The sequence below is a fragment of the Stegodyphus dumicola genome, chromosome X2 (assembly GCF_044657685.1).
Source record: "Stegodyphus dumicola isolate Sdum_Otavi_A_Nest chromosome X2, ASM4465768v1".
Classification (NCBI taxonomy): domain Eukaryota; kingdom Metazoa; phylum Arthropoda; class Arachnida; order Araneae; family Eresidae; genus Stegodyphus; species Stegodyphus dumicola.
In genome coordinates this window covers 78,324,471-78,346,975 of record NC_140781.1, presented here as the reverse complement: position 1 = coordinate 78,346,975, position 22,505 = coordinate 78,324,471, and the positions used below count along the sequence as shown (strand labels likewise).

The window sequence follows — 22,505 nt, the reverse complement described above, 5'->3', positions numbered from 1 at the left end:
TTAGTATAATTATGTGTCTAATGCGATGATTGCTAAATATTCACTTACTTTTTTAAATCTTCAATTTTTGACGTTCTGATTAATTTTATAGCTTGAAACTTTTAAGTTCATGTGTGTATAGAAAAAAATGGAAGTATTTAATGTAATACATTTTATTACTGGAATTTTTTATAAAGTAACTGTAAAGACAATAAAGATGCTCATGGTCTTTTAAAATAATAATATAAAGTGCATAATTTTACATAAATTAAGAAATAAATTCGGTTCCATATACCCTTCCTGTATATCTGTTATTCAGTTAAGTGACTTGAATATTATTAGTATGCGGGTGATATTCTAAATTTTTGTTATTTATTTCAAGTCTATCATCACTTCAAAGCGGTTTTTTAATTGTAAATATAAAACAGCGTACAAAAGTTGATAATTTATAATATATTTTTGTATATTAATAATTTATAATATATTATTATATATTTGTGAATATATTTCCAATATTATATCCGCGAATGAATGGAAAATGTATATTTTCATATCTTTCTCCCTCTGTCTGTATATATATATATATATAATAATTTATTTCCTAAACAGTATTGATTAATTGATTATATTATCTCCTAAGTTTAATTAAAGTAGAATTATTTTAAAAGTGTGCATCCATACTGGTAAGTTATATTTTGAAAGATGTTTTGAAGTAATTTGAAAGCAAAATGTTAATAATGTTTTAACGGGGACTGGAGTTAAATCATCACGAAGAATAATATTTCAATTGTAAAAGGAAAAATTAAAACAAGTAATCATTGTCATTGATCGGAAATTAGTTGACTTTTCAAGGGGAACAAACCAACTCCCGTTCAATGAACAATAATTGATAAAAATACGTAAATACGAAAGTGTTTCGTCTTTACTCGAGTTATAAGTTAAAGCCAAACCGGCAATTCTAGTCAGGCCAAATATTTCCGCGAATAGTAGGAATTATGAACCAATGCTGATACTCAAAGAACTTATTCTCATGAAGCATTTTAGTCAATTCAATTTGGAGTAAAAATCAATTACTGTAGAGAAATTCTGTAAAACTCGAGTAACCGTCCCCGACACTTTCATCTTTATGCATTTGAGTACTATATTATTTGTAGAAATTAAACATTGGAAATTGTCATTATGAAATCGAATTCAAAGTAAAGTTGAAATAAACATAGAAGATTATAAAAAAGATAAATAATGCAAACTTTGTAAAAACAAATCAAAGAAAATATAAAAAATAATATAAAAATAATATAGAAAATAATATAAATAAGATCAGTGAATGTACATGAAGATATAAAGGCCAGAAAGGTATTAAGTAACTTACATTCTTTCTAGTGGGGGAGTTGGCAAAGTGTTCTCTTCGTGTCTGACTCAGATATATATATGTATGTATGTAAAGGAAAATAATGTACATATATATCGTTAAAAGAAACCATTCTGTTAGTAAAGTTTTAAAAACACATATGCTTTTATTGCAGGTCTGTGGGTGAGCAACGGCGATTGTCAACTCTCCAGTCTGTAACTTCACGATCCGGAGTTGGTCTTCTGTTTAAGAAGGTATTGGCACTTTACCACTTTGCCACTGATGAGCGACACTGGAAATAACCTAATAATCTATCTCTGTGTAGAGGAATTCAAATTCAACTTTCTGATTCATCTGCAGGCTAGAAATTTACAATGAACAGAAGAGCAACGAAAGAAAACTCAAAGCGACGAGAAATTCTCTGACGCACGAAAAAAGTCAGTCCCAAGTCACAGTTCACAATTACCACTACTTCACGCTCACGTAACTAAAACTTTCACTGAATTTCAGGATTGGAGGAATTATCTGACGCAAGTCGAAAAAACACGAAAACTTTTAATAACTCGATATCGTTAGAAGTGTCAGAAAATTAATGTAATTACAAAGACATCCCCCCCCCCAAAAAAAGAACTTTATCCTTAAAGCAGAATGTTGGATATTTTTTGGTTCTCTGGTCGGAACATTTGTTTTCAGCAACTACAGGCAAGATTTTTAAACAACGCCTTGATGTTAAAATTTGGTCTTTTAAAACCTATTTATGCGTAAATTCTCTTAATTTCCCGATTAACGTGATATCATTATTATTTTCAAATTTAAATTGATTTATGATTTTATTTTCGATTCGTAGTCAGCAAAGTACGTATAAGAGCTGTGGCTCATGCATGATGTTTTTTCTTACGATGAAAGTAAAACAATAAATTAGTTATATTTATGTATAAATATACAACCACTAAAAGGTAGAATATACTTTTAAAAAAAGATATAATATAAGGGGTCTTCTTACCTGAAAGAACATCAAAAAGGTCAGTTCTTAATCAAAAAAAAATAATAAGTTAAAAAATAAACGAAATACAACACACACCATTAATTTCGGCAAAATAAATAGAATTCAAAATGCTCTCCAAAACTGGGTAATATATAACCTGCAACATACATGTATTAACGAAAAAGTTATTTCCATGTATATTAAAATATACATGGAAAAAAAAGGTTAAGAAACCAAAGTACGAAAATTCAAATGGAAAAGTCAAATATTCATTGGCATATAATTCCTTCTTCAGGTAATAGCACTGCAACCTAATGAAAAAAGATCAGTGAAGACTGTTGTTCTATGCTCCCTCTGAGGTTGTCAGCTGAGAAGTTTCCGAAGACTCAAAATGGATGCTGCGTCATATGCACACGCAAAAATATTTTTCTCTTGAATTTTCATAAAATATTTTAGATGTTTGTTTGCAGATTCTTATACCTAACAGCAGAAAATAATTCTGCGTTGATTTTTTTTCTCTTTTTTCAACTTCAAACTCATATTTGTCATTAACAGTAGCTTTATGTAGTTCAGGTGTACTCTTACAGCCAAAACATATTTGTGCCATTTTAACTTTACTTCCAAACATGAATATTTTGACACGCAATAACTGAGATGGTTCAGATGTTCATGCTTTCTTTGCAAAGATAAATTTACATTTAAGATAAGTTTAAATTTACTTTAAGATCCCCTTGATTCTTGTTTCTTTTTATCAATGACACACACAATTTTGTTCCATAATATGCTTTTTCTTCAGATGAATGTTTCCATTACACATACTTGCTTTCGATCGTCTAGGTTTGCATTGCCTGATGCTATACACTTTTATTTTGGTTTTACTGGGTCTGAGGCAGAAATCAAAGAATGATCAATTCGTTTTAATTTTTTTCCTTTCATTTTGCTACTTTACTCTTAACTTTTACTGAGCTTTCAGAATACCTAGTGTTTCATATTCACAATTTTATGTTTAACTTGGATTGTAATTTCTCTTAGCCATACGGTTTTTTTAAAGGTGGAACTGTTTTGTAAAGGTGAAGCATATTAGGGTTATCTGTCCAAGAGGAAGTATGCCTTCATAGAAGACTTCCTAAGGGAAATTGGCTCATATTCCCATTTCATATAAAAACATCTGCTAACACACCATGCAGACAGCCCGTTCGTCCAGTTTCGAATCAGGATCGATTCAGTTTCTATTTTATCATGCAGACACCAGACGATATCTATCTAACGGAAAGATTTTTTAATGTAAACAGGCTCACATTCATATTTATACGTGGAGAAAACCACGCAAACTCTAATGCAGCTAATGCAGCATCGTTCGTCAGGATTCGAACCCAGATCGTAATATCATTGCTCAGCGGTCGTATTCATTCGGCCATTGGTGAGCCACGATCAAATGGGATGACAAGGCAATTCTTTTTTCATAATTCTTTTCGCATTTTGTATATACTTTACTCATCTTGAAATATTTATATTTAAAGAATTTAAATTTAGAATAAAAATAAATTGCTCTTGATCGATATCGTTGTAGGGCAGACAGAACACAGATAATGTCAAAAATGCAATAATTGAGCTTGATTTAGATTTGCTTTTTCGTTAATACTTTGCTTTTATAACAGACCACGGAATTTGAGGGATATGAAGAATGAATCCCCTAAAGTTAATGCATGCCGATAATTAAATGAGACTATAACATTTTTATAGTATCAAATTATCTTAAAGCAATTAAACAAGGCTACTTTTTAACATCTAAAAAGTTATCTCAGCTTAAGTCTATATCAGGCCTTCGCAAATTAAGCTAAGTTCAAGACGCATTTCTGCCTCTTACTATGGAAATTTAACGCATAATTGCCTTTTTCTTTCGGTAAGGCTTTCGGTTCCGTAAGCCTTTTTCTTTCGAACAAGGCTTACGGAACAAGCAGCTAAGTCCCAGTGTTCCAGATCTTCAGGCGTAATGGTCTTTGTATCATTAGGTGAAGCCCCCAGAAGACTATATTTCCAAGAAATTTGAAGTAGAAATACTAAATTATTCTATAAATGACCTTGATAAATATTTTTAACAAAATACTTCACGCATATTAAACCGTAAATCTGTAACAGACAGTGCAATAGAAAAGGGTGTCTGTTATTTTAAATCTTCAGCCGGCGTTCCCGATCTATCGCGTGTGGAATGTGAGGTCATTGCTTTCACATCCATAAAAGAAACGATGCAAATTCGGAAATTTATAGCCACTTTCATGCTTTTTGAAGTTCAAGTTGAACATCACGGGCTTTGTGGCTTATATTACAATGGAAACGTTTTTACTTTTTTCTTCCTTTGACAAATATATTACAGTCATCTTATAGGTTTAATAACCTTTTATTTCGAACAGACAGTATAAAAATATAAAAGATTCTGCATAGCCCAATTATTCTTTTTACTTACTTTTTTGTTTGCGAGCGTTTTGTTTTCTCAAAAGTACAACAGACATTAAGTACTTGAAAATAGCGCTCATTAAGAAAGTGTTTCTTACGAGATGTTAAAAAAAAAATTAAAACACTAATGTCTTAACACTGTTTTCTTTCAGAATATATGGGCAATGTTATATAAATTAAGTATTTCTATTTACATATGTGGTTCTGATGTACTGCAAAACGAAATGCAATGGATTTTTGACTCAATACATCTGATGATCTGTAAAAAATCTGTCAAGGAACTGTTAAAGATGAAATGAGAGTTAGATAGCGAAGAGCATTTGTTAAAATTAACGGGGGGCGTGATCTATCCTACGTAGCTAAAATTTTAGTTAGCTAATTGATTGGGGCAAAGCACACGAAAGTTCTCTGATTAAAAGAGGAGATATTCGTGGATGAATTTTCAAGAGAAGCTGACTTTTATTTGCATTACAGATGAAAAAATAACACTCACTCACTTTTTCACTCAGCATTGATAACAAATTTAGTCAAAAAAATTTATGTTTTTCTGTGGGCCCTTTTTAATTAAGTGAGGCTAAGTGTTTAAACAGAGACTTCTCGTGATTGGTTCTCTACCATAAAAAAACTCATTAGAAGTTCTTTATCTCCACTGTTGGAAAAATTTGAGGAGGAATTCTTACAAGATGTAACAGCCACCTGTGACGAAAAATAAATACTCTGGGAGAACATTAATCGATCTTCTGAATTTATTATCATAGGGAAACGATCGAAAAACAAAACCTTCATCTCAATAACGTTCTGTTTTCTTTTATTGGACAATAGCGTTTGAAACCAGGTCATGTGTATGAGCTGTTAGACCACACTCAGATCATCACTTCCTCTCTCTGTATAATCTTAACAACAATCTACATAAGTGCATTTTTCTTTGCTGCGAAAATAAAATATTAATATTAAAAACATTAAAATGCATCAAATAACCGATATATCTGCTTTGGTAAGTCTATTATCTTAAATAAGCAGCTTCAAATAAGAGTACCATAATTATTCTGATTAAACCTGCTTATTCTCGTACGCTCAAATAAATCATGGTTCATGATCAAAGTAAAACAAGTTAAAAGTTCAACTATATAAAGAGAAGACTAACTGTAATATTTAGAGGTTTTCCATCCAGATTTACTCTAAAGATTACCGACATTTATTCTAAAGAATTTATAAATAACAGTTATAAATGCTGAAAAGAATTTTACAATTTAAAACATACCTTTCCAAAATATTGATGGAAAAGTTCTCATCTCTGAATTAGAGAATAGAATGAAGGACCGATTTTTAGTTTTGAGCAATTTTAATATTAAAACATCTCTTCTGACTACGTTTTAGGAATTATCTTCAGGAACAGAAAAATAACATTTATGCATGTGCATACTGTAAAAATCTGAAATATTACCAACGTTTCTGACTACTTCGTAACCATTTTACAAAAAATATATATCTTAATTAAATACGAAAGCATAATTTCGCATTTTTCTGACGTAGTATATAAGGAAGATATTCAATAATATATGAAAAGCATCATTTCAAACTGACTTGAAACAAAGTTCAATTGCGCAGCTTAGATAACTGTCTCTTTTGCACTGACACTTAACTTACTTTATCTCAATTTTGCACGTCTTCCCTTTTGTATTGAAGCTTCACTCGCTCAACACTTGACACGGTTTGAATTATTTACCTATATATTATAACGTATAGATTACTTTTACATTTATAGATTATAAAATTTTATATTTTATTTATTTATAGTTTACAGTTTATAAATGATATTCGTAATACTAGTTAATTTTTGTTATTTTATATCTTATAACGTTGCGCGCCTCTAACTAGCACGCAACCAAGAGGTGACTGTGAAAGCTTGTATAAACCACAGAGTCTTATAAAGGGTTTAAGTCCCTTTTTATTCAACGTACTAATTTACAATTGCGTTCTCTTGACGCTTACAAACGGTGCCAACTCGGCAGTCAAAATAAAAATAAAAACCTGAAAAGAAATTAAAGATAATATTCTAACTACGAGGCTCTCTCAAATAACTAACTCACCGCGTTTTACAATACGGCTGCTAATTCAGCAGACTTGAAGCTCACTGGAACAATTGCAACTACTTCCCGCCAAGCACATAGGCCGCAACGCGGGGTTTTTCAAATCTCTATAACTACCTCCGCGCTCGCTAAGTAAGAATAACTCTCTCTCACCGAACTTGTTTCCTTCTATTTAAATCATACTACTTCCGCTGATAATTTGAATGCTTGCGCGTTCTACTCAAATTTACATATTCTGGCATTGGCAGTTCCAGGGGAAAGTAAGGATTGACAGGAAAGATAGTTTAAACTTAAAATAAATGTTAGTTAAAATAAATATAAACCCTACAATCTTCTATTTTTATTTATAAATTACACCTTTGCCAGATATCCAAAGATTATGACAATTGTTTCCTTTTTTAAATCATTATATACTAATTTCCTGTTTATTTTTGATAGTTATTACACATTACTTTTATAATGCTAATCAGCTTACGAATAGCAATATGTAAGTGTACTTGCAAATTCAAACGGTCAATTCAAATAATAACGAGTTATCGTCCTTCACGCTTTTATTTCTTTCTGGAGGAGAAAAATTTGAAAAAATTGATAGTGTTCTCGTCTGGAATCGAGCCCCAGACCTTTCAGTTGCTATTTAGATGTGCTGATCGAGGACGCATGAAAGGAATGCTTAGAATTCCTTACAGTTTGATTATGACGAAATATACGAGGGTTACCCGCTGCTTTTACAGCAAAACTCTTAAAGAAAACTGCCTCGTGTTCGCATAGGGAAAGTCATGAGTATTTCGTTCTGAACAGCCTGTATCATTTATCATTTGACCATTGATTGAAGAGATTCTTCTGATGGAAAATGGTTTGTCCATGCTTTAGAACACTAGAGCGAGATGTCTGTACACAGAACCATTGTTATACCCGCTCACTGCTTCTGTCGTAATTTGCGTAATCTATAAAACACATTATTAATACATTTATTAAACATACTCAGTTCGATGTCTTAAGATTTTACGCTATACGTTAAGTCAAATGTTAAATCAGGTCAAAATTTATACATAATGTATATTCTAATGTATTCCTCCCTTCTCTTAGACATAGAAATATATAATATGTTGTTCGAGGTTTGCGCATATTTTGTGAAGTTACAAAAAATTGAGATATTTCACCTGCTAAAAATATTAATAAAAAAGTAGGAAGAATCTAACACGAACTAAAAGAGTAAACGGGGGAGGGCAGTAGACGTACCTTGATTGGCCTCTATTTAGGCTTGCTCTTGCTTCTCATTGTCCTCTATTCTACAGAGACAAACTGGGTGATGAAGACATTGCGGGGCAATGTGTTAGAATTCCGGATTGTTATCTTGCACTTCCTGACATGTCTCTAAATTTATTACTTTTTTAAACGAGAAAGAAAAAAACTGATGAGTTGGGTACATCACTTCCTTTATTCGAATTTATTAGTGTAGAAACGTATTTTGTCAGAATGCTTCGCCACCGCAACTTAATTAAGTAATTACTGCAAGACAGCATCGTACCGGCAGTTAACACCTGAAGCAAATCTCAAAATAGAGTTCTCTTAATGTATTTTTGTCACTTTTAACATAATACTTAATTTATTGTTGTTTAATCTTAAGCTTTTTTTTTTATTTATTCATTTGTTTATTTATTTTTCATTTTCGTTTGCTTGTTTATTTGAAAAAGTGTGTCATTTGCTTTACCCTCGGTACGACTAATATTGTAAACCGTGCCGAGGGTCCATCATTAAAATTGAGAGATGAGATGGAATCATCAAATATCTCATCTCTCAGCTTTGCCTATCATCATAAGTTGAGAGACTGGATTATTTGCCTAATCATTAGGTTGTCAAAGTTGAGATATGGTACAAAGGGTGATATCAAGAATATTTTTATTAGCAGTGCTTAGGCTAGAACTAAATATCATGTTACTATATTTTAAATTAACAGAATAGAATGCAGAAGAACGATTACACGAACTTTTAGTCATCCAAGGCATGTCTGTAAGTGCAATAATACACGACTTTTCCAATAATTCTTTAAAATTCTTCATACTCTTCCAAGAAAATAAATATTTCATCCAAGATTTTATTCGAATTGACTAATCTGTACAGAACGTTTGATATCAAACAGCGTGAAGACAGTGCTCCTGTTGATAATTTCATACTGAGGCGTATACGAAGCGTTACGGAGAAGAAGCGCGTGGGTGAGGGGCATGCCGTAAAATAGGAATTTCAAAGACTTATTTCTAAGAAAATTCAGGAATATAGAATACATAACTAATTTTTTTATTAGGTCTATTAAAATGTCTGCATAAAGAATAAAGGACGAATCAAGTCTCGATTTAATTTTCAGAATGATTCTTGGAGGATTTTTATGCGGAGAAATCTGTGGACTTGATACCGAGCAAAAGATACCATAGAAAGAGACACATTACAGATAAGATAACTTGCTATTGCGGGCAGGAATAACAATGAACGCCTTCAATGACATTAAAGTTTCTACTGGTAATTCAATAAAATTTCACAGTATCGGTATATGAAACGTACACATTGTTATTCATCCATTTACTGTTGAAATGGATGCGATATTTATGCACGATTACACTAAGCTCACTTGGTACCGAGTTACATGAAGAGCAAAACAGCTCTGCGTACGCAGAGACCTCCAAGATACTTAGACTTGAGCATGCATAAAACTTTTTGATAAGAAATATTGCAGATCACAATGCCTACCAAATACCTTTCAAGAGCTTCTACATGCCTTTCTACAAGAATGAGCATTATTGCCATAACAAGTAATAAAAAAAGCTCTATTGGAAGCATGAATTGCTGATGACGAGTGAGCATTTCTTCTAGAGAGTGTAATACACGCCTTCAGATAAATGTTCTCATAAAAAGTTCTTGAATTCTAGCTTTGGCTGCCAAAATGTCGTAATTTTTTTTTTTTTTTTTTTTTTTCATTTTTTCATTTTCTTGTTATATTTTTGGTATGTGGTACAGTTGCTGTCTAGAGAAAATGACTTTATAAACTTTCCCCAAATCCATAAAAAGGGTTTGTTTTAAAAAAGAATAGTTTATTTTTTCTTATACTTCAAGCAAGATTGCGTTTGGAGATGAATATAAGCGAGTAACTGGTAGTGATGATTTGCTGAGAAAATGGAAGTGGATTTCCACATATCGAATCCTGTCTTGCCTATCTCTGTTTTTATTTATACACAAGTACATATTCGATGTGTTCATAGGTCTTCAGGCCATCAAAAGAGAGAGATATAGTCGCTATATCTGTGTCAATGTTCGCAGCAAACTTTTCTATGAATAGATTCGCACATATTTCAATTGAAACCGAAAATGCACTATAGAAAACTCGCACAGCTTGGCAGTACACAGAATCAATCTTGTATAACACAGAAGCCAATGAAGAGCGATAAATTACGGAACTACACTTCGATTATTATATTACTGTAACATTTGTTTGTTGAGCCAAAGTATCTGACCGTATTGAATTTTAATGGTTTCTGATTTTCGGATCAGTTATACACGTATACACATGCAAATTACGGGTACAGATGAAAAGAGAGATGCATTTTAATGTATAGCTGCGAATCACGAATTTGCACTTGTGTGAAAAATAAAATATATAAAAATAGTAATATTTGGTGAAATATTTCATCGGTGTGTTTATTTTTTCATGAGATGAACAGAAGGTAAACCTAATTCACTTTACCCCATAAATTTGAATGATTTGTCTCTGGAATGTAAATAATAGAATGATGACACCAAAAGGTATTTCATATTCTTCGCACAAAATATGCTTGTAAGGCAAACTTCTGCAATTCAGGACTTGATTTCAGCACTTGCCAGTTGTTTGTGCCTAAAAACTCGAAGAAAATTTGAGAAAGATATTTTGGCTGCTTGAGAATTTTATAACATTAAACTTAAGTAGCCTTAAATTAAATTCAAGCAGGAAAGAGGAATTTTCGTCTCAGCTTCTACTTGACTTTCAGAGTACAGAATGAGCACAACAGTAGAATAAAAGCAACTAAATTTATTTTAGACTTCAGCACAAAATACAAAGCAAACGTAACACAAATTTAATTCAATTTTTCACAGTCAAATTAGTATGTACAATTCATAAGTCAATTTCTATCCCAATATCCGGTTGGGCCCACCAGTGGTCGAGCGGTAAAGACGCTGAACACTGGTAGTTCGGTCCGAGGTTCGAATCCCGCGAATGGATTGGCTGCATGGGATTTTTCGTGGTTTTCCCCATGTGTAACGTGTATACGAGCCAGTTTCCCTTAGAAAGTCCTCCACGAAGGCATCCCTTCCTTTAGGCAGATAGCCCTCGTGCGCTTTGCCATAATTGAATAATCCAATCCAAACGTTTGGCTTGGTAATGCTCACAAGTTATTACTTAGTCCTCCTAGTAAAAAAGGCTACTGACCCCTAGAAGTTATTACTTAGTATCCAACACTAATTCGGAAAACTCACAAATTCGGAAAAATCACCGCTTGCGTCAGATACAACACAGAGAAATCGCTTTAAGGCCCGCTGGTGATGAAAGCTCTCATTTTCTTCATTTAGATTCTTAACCTATACAAATAGATTTCTTCACTTACATATTCTGATAGAATAGATGAAGTAGTAAGAGCGTAAATTAGATTTTGAGGTAAGTAAAAACATGATAACTAAAACAAACCCCACAATTTTACCCTAGCAACTTTTCACTGTGTTGCATGTTAATCTGATTTTCTTTTCATGAATGATAACCAGCATTCCATGAATTACGCCTTTTTACTGAATTTCGTAAACCAAAGTCTTAGCCGCTTTATTAAAATCCCATGAAAATCTTATGGGGAATCTTAGGAAAACCTGCAACACGGGAATATTCTCCACGTACAGAAATTAGAGCCACGAAGATCCTTTTGGTGAATTAGTGTAAATTATTTCTTCAAATTCTGTTCATCTTATTAACATCATGGTATGGTGCTGTGATATGCAGGATCTCCACAAAGTCTTTAACAGCTTGTTGTTTGGGAATGGAAAATCTTATACCTCTGGTACTGGTCGTACTTTCACAAGCAAGGTTCAAAGTTGTTAGGACAAGTGGCATAAGCTACACAACCTCGAGATGACACAAAAAGACCTCTGGTTGACGGTCCTCAGAATATAAGCAAATGCTTTTAGTCAATATATCTAGGTAAACTCTGGGTCTTGTTGTTTTTTTATTGAAAACAAATGGTCCTAAAATCTTGTCATGCAGCATCTCAACTAAGACATTCACTTTTGTGCTCTATCACTTCAATTCTTTACGATATGCGGATTTCTGCATCCCCCCCAAAATTCCCTTAATGAATATATTAAACCCAAACAAATTGTTGCGAAAAAGACTTTGATATACACGTATTAACACCACAAAAATTTACAGCACTGTCTTTTACAGGGTGCTCACAATCATAGGGTAAAATTGTTTAGGGACTTTGTGAACTTCCTGTATATGTAGGAGTCAGATTAGGTCATATTTCCTATTAAAATTAAAAGTCTGCAATTATTTATCAAGCATCTCCCCTTTTTTTGTAAAATTCCGTTGTCAGAAATAATTTGAAGTTCTATTTTTTTTTTTTTTTTTAAATTATTTTTATTTTGTAGCAAGCCTTTCCTTTGCCTTCTCATTTCTCACCTACGTTTCCGTGCCAGAATGAGTTTTCAAGTATTTCGATTTATGTAAATGAAGTAAAAACGAGTATTTAGGCTGAAGTCTGAGTCACTTCAGTAGAAGAACGTGTTCTGCGTTTCGGCCACGTTGTTGCTGCTAGTCGAACCCTAATGTTGTACGGCTGTACTGCTACGTGCCAGCTAGTATACTCCGGCGATCTTACAAAAGGGCCAAATCTGTTAGTTAATTCTGTGCAGCTTCGGCTAGTTTATTTTAGTTAGTATTAGATTAGTTTAATATTTTCTGTCTTGAATTAAATCCCAAGTGGAGGCTCATTTAAGCCTAAGGAAGGGCCATCTGTTAACTTATTTTGAGTTGGAATAAAGGGTAAATTTAACCTATCTTTGGACGTTTTACTTAGAAAACTCAGCGAATAGTCGCTTTACAGTTCTTCAATATTCTATCTCTCAAGGAAGGCTAATTTAGATAGGATATTACATGTTTTATAATATAATTTTGTGCTGAAATCATTCTTATACTATTTTCCAGTTCGAATCTATGTGTTGCATCATCCCAAATTAATTCATTAAATTGTATTAGTTATGCGAAACCATTGTTTTTGTGGTTGTCTGGAAATCGGTGAAACAACTAATATGATGCTCAATTTGATACGTCGGTTCTGCTCCCTTTCTGATTCTACAGTTTAACTCGAAAGCTTGTTCGCATTTGTGAGAACATATTTCAATTCAGAGAATTAGAAAAACAAAGAAAACCAGTGGATTATTTCGTATAGAATAAAAAGCTCACAATTCTTCGTCTGCATTAGGAACGTTATTTGTTGCAAAAGCTTTGCGTCGTTATCCCGATATATTATTTGTCATAACAATTTTGCAATTATTGGGGAATTTTGTGAAAACGCAGTTACTAAAATGATAGTTCTCAAAATAAACTGGAACGATTCAATTTATTGCGTCACAAAACATGTAAAATTTGACCTAGTGACGCTTTTAGTTGTAAAATATTTAATTGCATTATACGTATGAATTATTTATCATCCATATTTTTACTTAGCCTAAACAGCTGGAAATATTTTCCCAAATTCTGCTTGTCGCGTGCTTCAGATTGTCTGATCAAACATGGCATTGCATCCATAACTGCAAGTTAGTTAAATATAAAGCCATAAAGGGTAAAATTCTGAGACTGAGATTCTGAGAATTTGACAGGAAAAATAATTTTTTAATTTATTATAAATAAAAAAGTAGAACTTTGATATTAAAGCGTGAAACTTTTCGAAATAAAAACCTTTATAAAACTTGAATAATTAAAACATAAATGGTGTAGAGCTTTTCACTTTCACAAAATACATTTCCATTCTGTTTTTAATATTAACTCCTGAAAGATATGAACAAACTGATATAAATTATTTTTTTATGTTTTAAGCACTAAAAAATAAGAATGTTCAGAAGTTATTCCAACCGTTTTAAGTTTATGGTCCCCTTGAGTAATAATTTTACTTCTGGGCTCCTCTTTTGCATACCTGATAAAAACATCGATTGCTTTGTCAGTTTAAGGTCTTCTTCCTGTCATTTATTTTTTGTGTGTAGTAAAGAAATCAAATCGTTTTAAAAGTTTTAAGTAGCTTATTCCTTATCTGACTACTATTATCGTAAACTGGGAAAATACATTTTTTAATCTATCATGTCAAAAAGGAATAGCAACATAGAAGATAAACGAAATGCATTTTGAAACACTTTTTCCTAAGAAAACAGCGCATATGAATTATTTTATTTGCAATATCTGCTTAGATTTTAATTTTCTCCGAAAAACACTCATTCATATGCTGGAATAATAGTTTATTTATACTTCACGAAAAGAATATATTCAGCGAAAGCGAGTAACAGATTTATGCTTGCTAACTGTTTTATTGTTACCAAATCATGGCTCAAATTGAGATGCAGGTACTGAGATTTCTTTCTTCGCATCATATTTCAGTTTGTACTAAGTTTTCATGACAGTTACTACTCAAAACTCAGCATTGCATAAACGGAAGTTTTAATATGTTTAAACTTCCTATAAAATCTAAGAGACCTCTGTTCTGATAAATTTAAAAAGTCAAGGACTGGCATGCATGTTCCATTGTTTCTGAACAAATTATATTATGGATATAAGCTTCGCTTTTAGTAAAATGTGTGACGAAAGTTCTTTCAGCTCCTCTTTTACAATGTTGAAATTATCCAATACACATTATCAATTGTCTATTGATTTTGAATCCAAAAGACATTTTTAAGAATACGTTTTTCAATACTTAACTGAGCTAAATATGCTTGAATTTCAGGGGAAAAGTACCTAAAGTAAAATTTGTTACATTTTCTTTAAAATAATAATGGGAAAATGGAAATAAATCCACTTGTCCAGCAGAAAAACGGAGGAGGTAAAGATCACAGTTCACCTCCATTGTTTTTTTGTTTTTTTTTCCTTCGGGAGATGGGGGGGAAGGAGCTCGCAAAGAAGTCTAAAACATCACTCTGAAGGAGAAAACTTCATAAATTTGTTGGATCAAATGAGTCTCATTTCCGTTTAGAAATATATTAGTCTTTCAAACGTATCTCAGACGTCTCTCAGCAAGAAATCTGCATTATTTCAAAATTTTAAAAGCAAATTTTAGAAGTGGGCTTTTCTTGAACGTTCGCTGTACTGTAGCTGCTAATCGAACCCAGATCTTCAGTATAATATACTGATTTGATAACCACAAAACCGTAAATACATAGAGATATTTTTATTCCTACAGCACACGAAGCAATTATCTTACTGGCAAGCACACACTTTATCATTTAACCTTCCCTTAAATAAAAACAACTGTGTCGTTATTGCTTTTAACTTAAAAAGGTAAAGAGCATAACTTATTGGTAAGGTGAGATTGCAAAGGAAATGTTTTATCTCTGAATAATTCAAACATCCTTCAAAATCTTCTCAGAAAGAAATGAATGCAAAATCTTATGAAAGGCAGATTGAGATGAATCTTGTTCAGTCTCTCTCCTTTCCATTTCGTGACTTACCATTCAATATCGAAATCTTCAAGCGTAGGTGGACGTATCTATTGCTACTAAAATTTTTCTGTCAGATGTCAAATTTAATTCCTTTTCAAGTTTAAGGTTTCGTCATCCGTAAAGGTCAGCGATCGTTTCTGCGATGCAAATATTTTAACATAAACTCACCGTAAAAATATATATATTAAAGAAAACTAATTAAGATGAAAAGCATGTCTGACGGCCTTTAAATGTGAGAAGGCAAATTTGAAGAATAGTTGTATTTCATGAGCAATTAGAACAGGTTTTGAAGTTACTGATGATCTTAATCAAATGATAGTGATTAACTTTTTTATTTTTAATATTAAGAAAAACATTTTAATTCTTTTCAGAAACAAAAAATTTCCGAACTTAGTTTTTTTTTTGTTTTGAATTTTCTTCTCGGTATATTACAAATGTTTGCTTCATTTTCTCGACAGAACTTCGTTGTTTCAAAAGTTGCGTGACTTTGCTTTAAATCTGAGAATTACTTTTATAATTTTATTTTGATTGTCGAATAGCATATATAGATTTCGTGTTTTGTACCTAATTCTGTTTTTTAACTCTCAGAAATTTGGAGCTTACTGGTTTTGTCGTAATATTTGAGAGCGCATTTAGTAAGATAATTCCGTTTTGCGTTTGATGCTTATGTTTAGTATCAGAAAGAAAGCATAGAGATAAATATAAATTTAGTTTTTCCTGTCGTAGTTACTATAGCCTAAATGATGATACATTTGACTCGAAACTATGTAAATGCTATGGAAGAGATGATCAGTTTTTCTTATGATTTTACGGAATTTATATTGTAGAAACATTAGGTTATTTCGAAGCAGGGAAGATGAAAAATGAGCAATGCCCTTGCCAGGACTCGAACCACGTACCTCTCAAATACACGCCGAGTGTGATGACCACAACACCACGAAGGCATGCTAAGAAGGCGGGAGAAACACCTTATATACTCCCCCTTTTAAAGGGCGATGGGGATTAGGGCACTCTATCGCCAAATCCTGATGGTGGAGAATCATCATCTACCACTCTTTTAGTTCGGGCGTAACTGTAGAGTCATTAGGTTATTTCGAAGCAGGAGACATAAAAAATGAACAATGCCCTCGCCGGGATTCGAACCTCGGATCTCTCGAATACGCGCCGAGAGTGCTGACCCCTACACCACGAAGGCAAGCTAAGAAGACGAGAGAAATACCTAATATATTAATTCCACAAAAAGAAACACTCTGTTCTTTAGTTTAGTTTGAATATTACAATAGTACACTGCAGTTTATGCAATTAATAGTACAAAGTAGGCTATTTTAATACACAACCTACATCTTATAAGATTCACTCTTTTGATATCTGTAATAATCTCAATACTGGCACTTTTTCCTATTGCTTTCTAGGTTCTCGTATGTTGTTCTCTGAAGTCTGTCATGATACACGATGTTCGTGATAAAGAATTGAGCAGTTTAAAATGTCTTCAGCCCCTTCACTCTTTTCAGTTATTTTTTCTTTCGTTTTTCTCAAGATTTAACAGAAGAATAAATTATTATTGAATTACTCAATATTTTTTATGACTGCGTTTAGTTACATTTTTAACTTTTTCTGGAACTCTTACTTGAAATATATCAGTCAACAAATAAATTAATGAATGATCTCATTTATTCACTTGTCCTCTTTAAGAGATAGAATGAAAATAATTTATCCACATTCAGCTCGCATCTCATTTCACCTAAAACTTAAAAGAGCTTTCTCTTTCACAGAACTATTAGACTGTATATTTAGAGTCCTTTCGGTTACATTGCGCCGACAAAGCCTGCGGTAATGCTCGCATCCGGAATAAAAATGAGTTTCGGAAATATCGCACTTGGTGAGGAATTTGGAGAATCGACTTAGACTCAGTTCTGCAGTGCCTCAGGCCCTTGGCTGAAGTTTGCTCACACACATTGCTTCCCAGCGGTCATGGAAATGTTTTCTTCCCGAAGACAAACGCACAGAATTTCCCCTCAAGCCCCAAATTACGAGGAGGCCGGAATGATCTACGACCTGCATTCCCTGCAATGTCCGGTGTCAAAGTTAAAGAACCTCTAATCATGCGCTCGTTAGATGAAGTAAATGGTCTGGAAGATAGACGATTGATTGTCAACTCTTGTGAGTCAAATATTGTCTGCAGCTCTCCAGGCCTTACCATAAAGATTCTCCGCCCCGTTAAAAGAAAAAGGATTGCCCGGTCCAGAAAGAACCAAATCAAACGAAAATATATCACATCAGTAAGTTGCCGCTAAGTTTGCGGCAAGCACGAAAATATCATTAGGTTTTCGCCGAAAGACTTTCAATCTTACGTTTTCTTTCATCACGCTTCTTCTCTATAATTGGTTGCTAAAAGGGAAGAGACATTTTCTCTCTGTTTGAATACTTTTGCCCCAATTAGCGTATCCGTTTTCATTTAGAACAGGTGAAGAGACCAGATGTCTGTAAAACATTTTAAGCAAAACACAAGTCTGCTTCTAAAAAAAATTAATTTCAGTTTATTAAGCCGGAGAAACAGACATTCATAAAACGTTATTCGTTTTATGAACCTTGACTTTGTTAACATGATAATGACTCGGAATAAGTACAAAATGATAACATGCAGTTATCATTTTATACTTATTCCGAGTATTACCTTGAAATTCCTCTGGATAAATCGAGGATAATAGAATACTTTCGTGGAGTCTAATTCTCAGATTTTTAAACCCGCTTAGTTTATAGAAGGCGATACCATAAATTTACGCACTTGAATCAAGCTTTTTTCAATCAAAATTGTGCAAACAAAATATTAAAAGTTTAGTTCTTTTAACGTAAATCCGGAAATTATTCTAAACTTAAGATTTTTTTTCATGTTATACAACAGTCATCAATTTTCTTTATTTTTACTCTTTGAGAAACATATTAAATAGAGGTTTCACGTTGCACGTGATGAGAATAAGATGAAAATAAACCGTTATTATTATTATTATACTGCTCATTATGTTACGTACTTTTATCAGGTACGCGACTGGCTTTTTAGCATCCCGTTATTCAGATATTTTATGCAAAACATATATGTCTCTCACATGAAATAAATCAAACCTCTACAGTTATAACTATTAACAATAGTACATACCAGCGATTCTCAGTCGGTGGTGGGCGTACCACTGGTGGTACGCAAGAGAAAAATAGGTGGTACGCAAAGAAATAAAGTGTTTTTAACTGTTACATGAAAAAATTAAATATTCCAACATCCTGTTTAAGTTTTTTCTCTAACACTCTTAAATTTATGTGATCTGAGTTTGTGCAAGATCAATAACCAATCAAAGACTTTAGCAAAATAAACCGTTTTTAATTTCGCAACTAGAATTATTATTTTTGCAATTAGAATAAGTTTTTACGTCGATCTGCTATCTCCAAAAGCAGGCATTTTGTCTTCTTGTTTCTTTGTATTTCTTACTTTTCTACGCGATTTGAGAATATCGTGGTTTGTTCTCGAAAAACTCGCAATATATTGTGCATTTAAATATCTGTGAAAAAAATAAAACAAAGCAAGATTTTTCAAAATGGAAAAACTGCTAGGACTGACTAAGCAGAAAAGTTATGATTCACCGAGTGATGAATCCAGGACAATCTACTAGCACTAAGAATACTGTAAAGAAAAGAAAATTGTTTATAGATTATATAATGAAAGTTATTTACCATTTGGATTTACTTGGAATGGAGATAAAATGGACCCTCAATCTCAATATGTTGTTTGCGGCGAACTATTATCCAATCAAAAGTATCAAACCATCGATTCTTTAAAAACATCTTGAATATATATGCATGCTAATATAAAGGATAAATCTGAATAATATTTTAAGAATATTGGTGTTCAAAAAAGTAATGAAAGGTTTTGTTACTTAAGAGAAAAAGCTTTGGAAGCTAGTTACCTAGTAAGCCTAAGAATTGCCAAGACTGGGCAGGCTCATACTATTGAAGAAAGCCTTATATTACTAGTAGCTAAAGGCATTGTTTTAACATTATTCAACAAGAAAGCGCCTAATTAACTTTATAACATTCCGTTATCAAATGATACACTAAATAGAAGAATTTATGAAATGGCAAATTCCATAAAAGAGACACTTATTCAAAAATATAAAACACAGCGAGTATTTCGCATTGCAATTAGATGAAATTACCGATATAACGAACTTTGTTCAATTACTAGTTTATATACGTTTCGAAGAAGATAAACGAATTGACGAAGAGTATTTATTTTGTGAATATTTTCCTGTTAGAGCAGCTGCAAATGAAATTTTCAAAGTTATTGACAATTTTATGTTTGAGAATGATAGTCCTTGGAATAAGTGCATTGTCGTACGCAGTGACGGAGAGCTTGGGCATTCGAGTGTTATTTCTCAAATAAAAAAGTTCTCACCTGAAACTAAATTTACTCAGTGCTGAATTCCTCGTGAACTTTAGTAGCCAAAACAATCCCCAAAACCCTGAAAATCGTTTTGAATCAAACTGTGAAAATTATTAATTTTATTAAGAGCAGAGCTTTAAATTCAAGAATATTTACGATTTTATGCCAAAAGATGGGCAGTGAACATGAAATGCCTTTGTAAGCTGGTTCCGAAGTAAGGTGGTTATCTAAAGGTTTTAAACTGTCTTTTTGAAAATCGATCAGAAATTCGAGTTTTCCTTTGCGATTCAAAACTTGAATTGCAAAGTTTAGTTAATTATGGTTGGCGCGTTAAGCATATTTAGCTGATATTTTTACAAAGTTAAATAAATTAAATTTAGGATTACAAGGACAAAGTGCGCATTAGAGATAAAATAAATGCAGTGATAAAAAACTGGAATCAAAGAATTGAGTAATATTATTTTAAGCTTTTTACCACTTTTAGAAAGTTTTCTAACCGAAAAAAGTTTGAAAATAAAAGACGAATTAGCATACGCCATCAAAAATCATTGCTTTTCAGTGATAAATAGTTACAAATAGTATTTTCCTGAGGCTTATGAAAAAGAAAATTGGATTAGAAATCCATTCCATTTGTTTAAATGTACCTGAAATTTTATCTCGTGAAGGAAAAGAAAAGTTGATAAAAATTTCCTGAAGATTTCAAAAATAGCATGCTTGTTAACTTTTGGCTAAACAATAAATAAATAAATAAATAAAGGCATTTCAAATAAAATTATTACATTTTTATTCCCTTTTTGTACAACCTGTTTGTGTGAACAAGGATTTTCTTCTACGTAATATTTGAAAAATAAATACAGGACAAAATTAAAAGTGAATTCTAATTTACGGTCAAAACTAAGTGAAATAAGACCAGACATAAAGCAATTGATCTCTCTTAAAAAGACCCAAATTTCAAGATTAAAGTATTATAACTAAAATTTTGTTAATTAAAGTGGTAACTTATTTTTAATCTAATGTTTTTTATGTGCGGATATTTAGTACAAATAGCCAATAAGTTGTGCAAATGGCAAACTATATTTTTTTTTAATATTTCTATTGAGAAACTGAAAAATAATCATTGTAAAATGTAGTGATAATACTAAAGTTTTTCAGATTTTGTTTAGATGGTACACGTTAGTCAAAAGATTGAAAACCGCTAGCATATACTAAGATAAAAATAAAAACTGCCCCTCTACAACTTCTTTCCCCCCCCCCGCTCAGTACTCCGATAAGTTTTCTGCAGTTCGCTCAGCTTACGATCACCCAAATAACGTGTAGAAATATACTAAGAGAATAATATTATGTACTTTACTTATGCGTATATGACACTAAATGTTTAAAATTATATATTTATTACAAATGATGATTATACGAAAAATTTTGAATTTATACGAAAATACTGTAAACTTAACCTTTAAATGATTAGGTTATTTGAGCACGGCAAAGTGCACTAAGGCTGGCACCACGCATCCATTTAAATTGTAGACGAACAATTGTTTCAATTTTTCTATATGCTTTATCTTTGAAAGGCAGATGCATAATTTTTTCCTTTCTTTCGCAAAAAATTATAAGTTGTTCGTTTTCAACAACCAATCTATTATCAGCATCGAATTCCCCGTCATTAGCCTTCATTTGTATTAGAGAACTAGTTTTCCTTTTCCATGTTAACTCTAAAAGGATACGTGGTGATTGAACGCTTCACATCGTGTGAAAAAGGCAGAAAAAATGTTCTAAAGAGTTGTTCTTCTGAAATGTTTTGAATATGTGATAGGGCCTTAAGGCTATCTGCCTAAGGTAAGAGATGCCTCCATGAAGGACTTTCTAAGGAAAACTGGCTCGTGCTCACGCTACACATGGGGAAATCCACGAAAAACTTCCACGCTACAAACTGTTTGCCTGAATTCGAACTCCTGACACGTAATTCGTATGCGCACATTGATAGTGAAACAGTGTGGATTTCTTACGAAAATTTAAATTGCAAAATTTGATTAAAAATAAGTATCAAAATTTCACTCTCAAGTCGAAAAAATTTAAAAAGAACACAAACACATTTTAAATACAGCCGATAATTTCCAACCTAATGCAAATTAAACTGCAAACAACAGCGCCCAAAGACACAACATGGCAAGAACCGTAGAAGCCCACTAGTCTGTATTCGAAGCCCTTCCCTCAGTTGCGATGCCGATGAGCACTTGCGAATTATGCGTCCGGGACGAATTACACGTACTGAGCTGTTTTAACCTCTCTATTTCAGGTGGAGGCCAACTTTTAAAGGAAATGGAGAAAACATTTCGCCTACTTGGTATGTTCAGTTCCTATGTGCTTATAGATTTAAGTGTATATTTCAGAAATACTTTTTGAATGTATAGTTATTGATCGATTTAATTACACTTTTATTTCCATGTAAAATATTCTCACAATTCTCATTAAAAATACCGAAAGAACAAAGACATCTTGATATTATCTTAG

The 22,505-nt window shown here is 32.5% G+C and overlaps 1 long non-coding RNA gene across 2 annotated transcripts in view; it reads left to right on the top strand.

Annotated features, from left to right (window-relative positions):
* LOC118192216 (uncharacterized) overlaps window positions 1-22,505 on the top strand; it is a 134,643-nt gene that overhangs the window by 39,141 nt on the left and 72,997 nt on the right. For both annotated transcript variants that reach the window (XR_015039079.1, XR_004758730.2), the window contains exon 2: window positions 1,503-22,338. This is a non-coding gene — a long non-coding RNA (uncharacterized LOC118192216). The remainder of the gene's footprint in view (window positions 1-1,502; window positions 22,339-22,505) is intronic.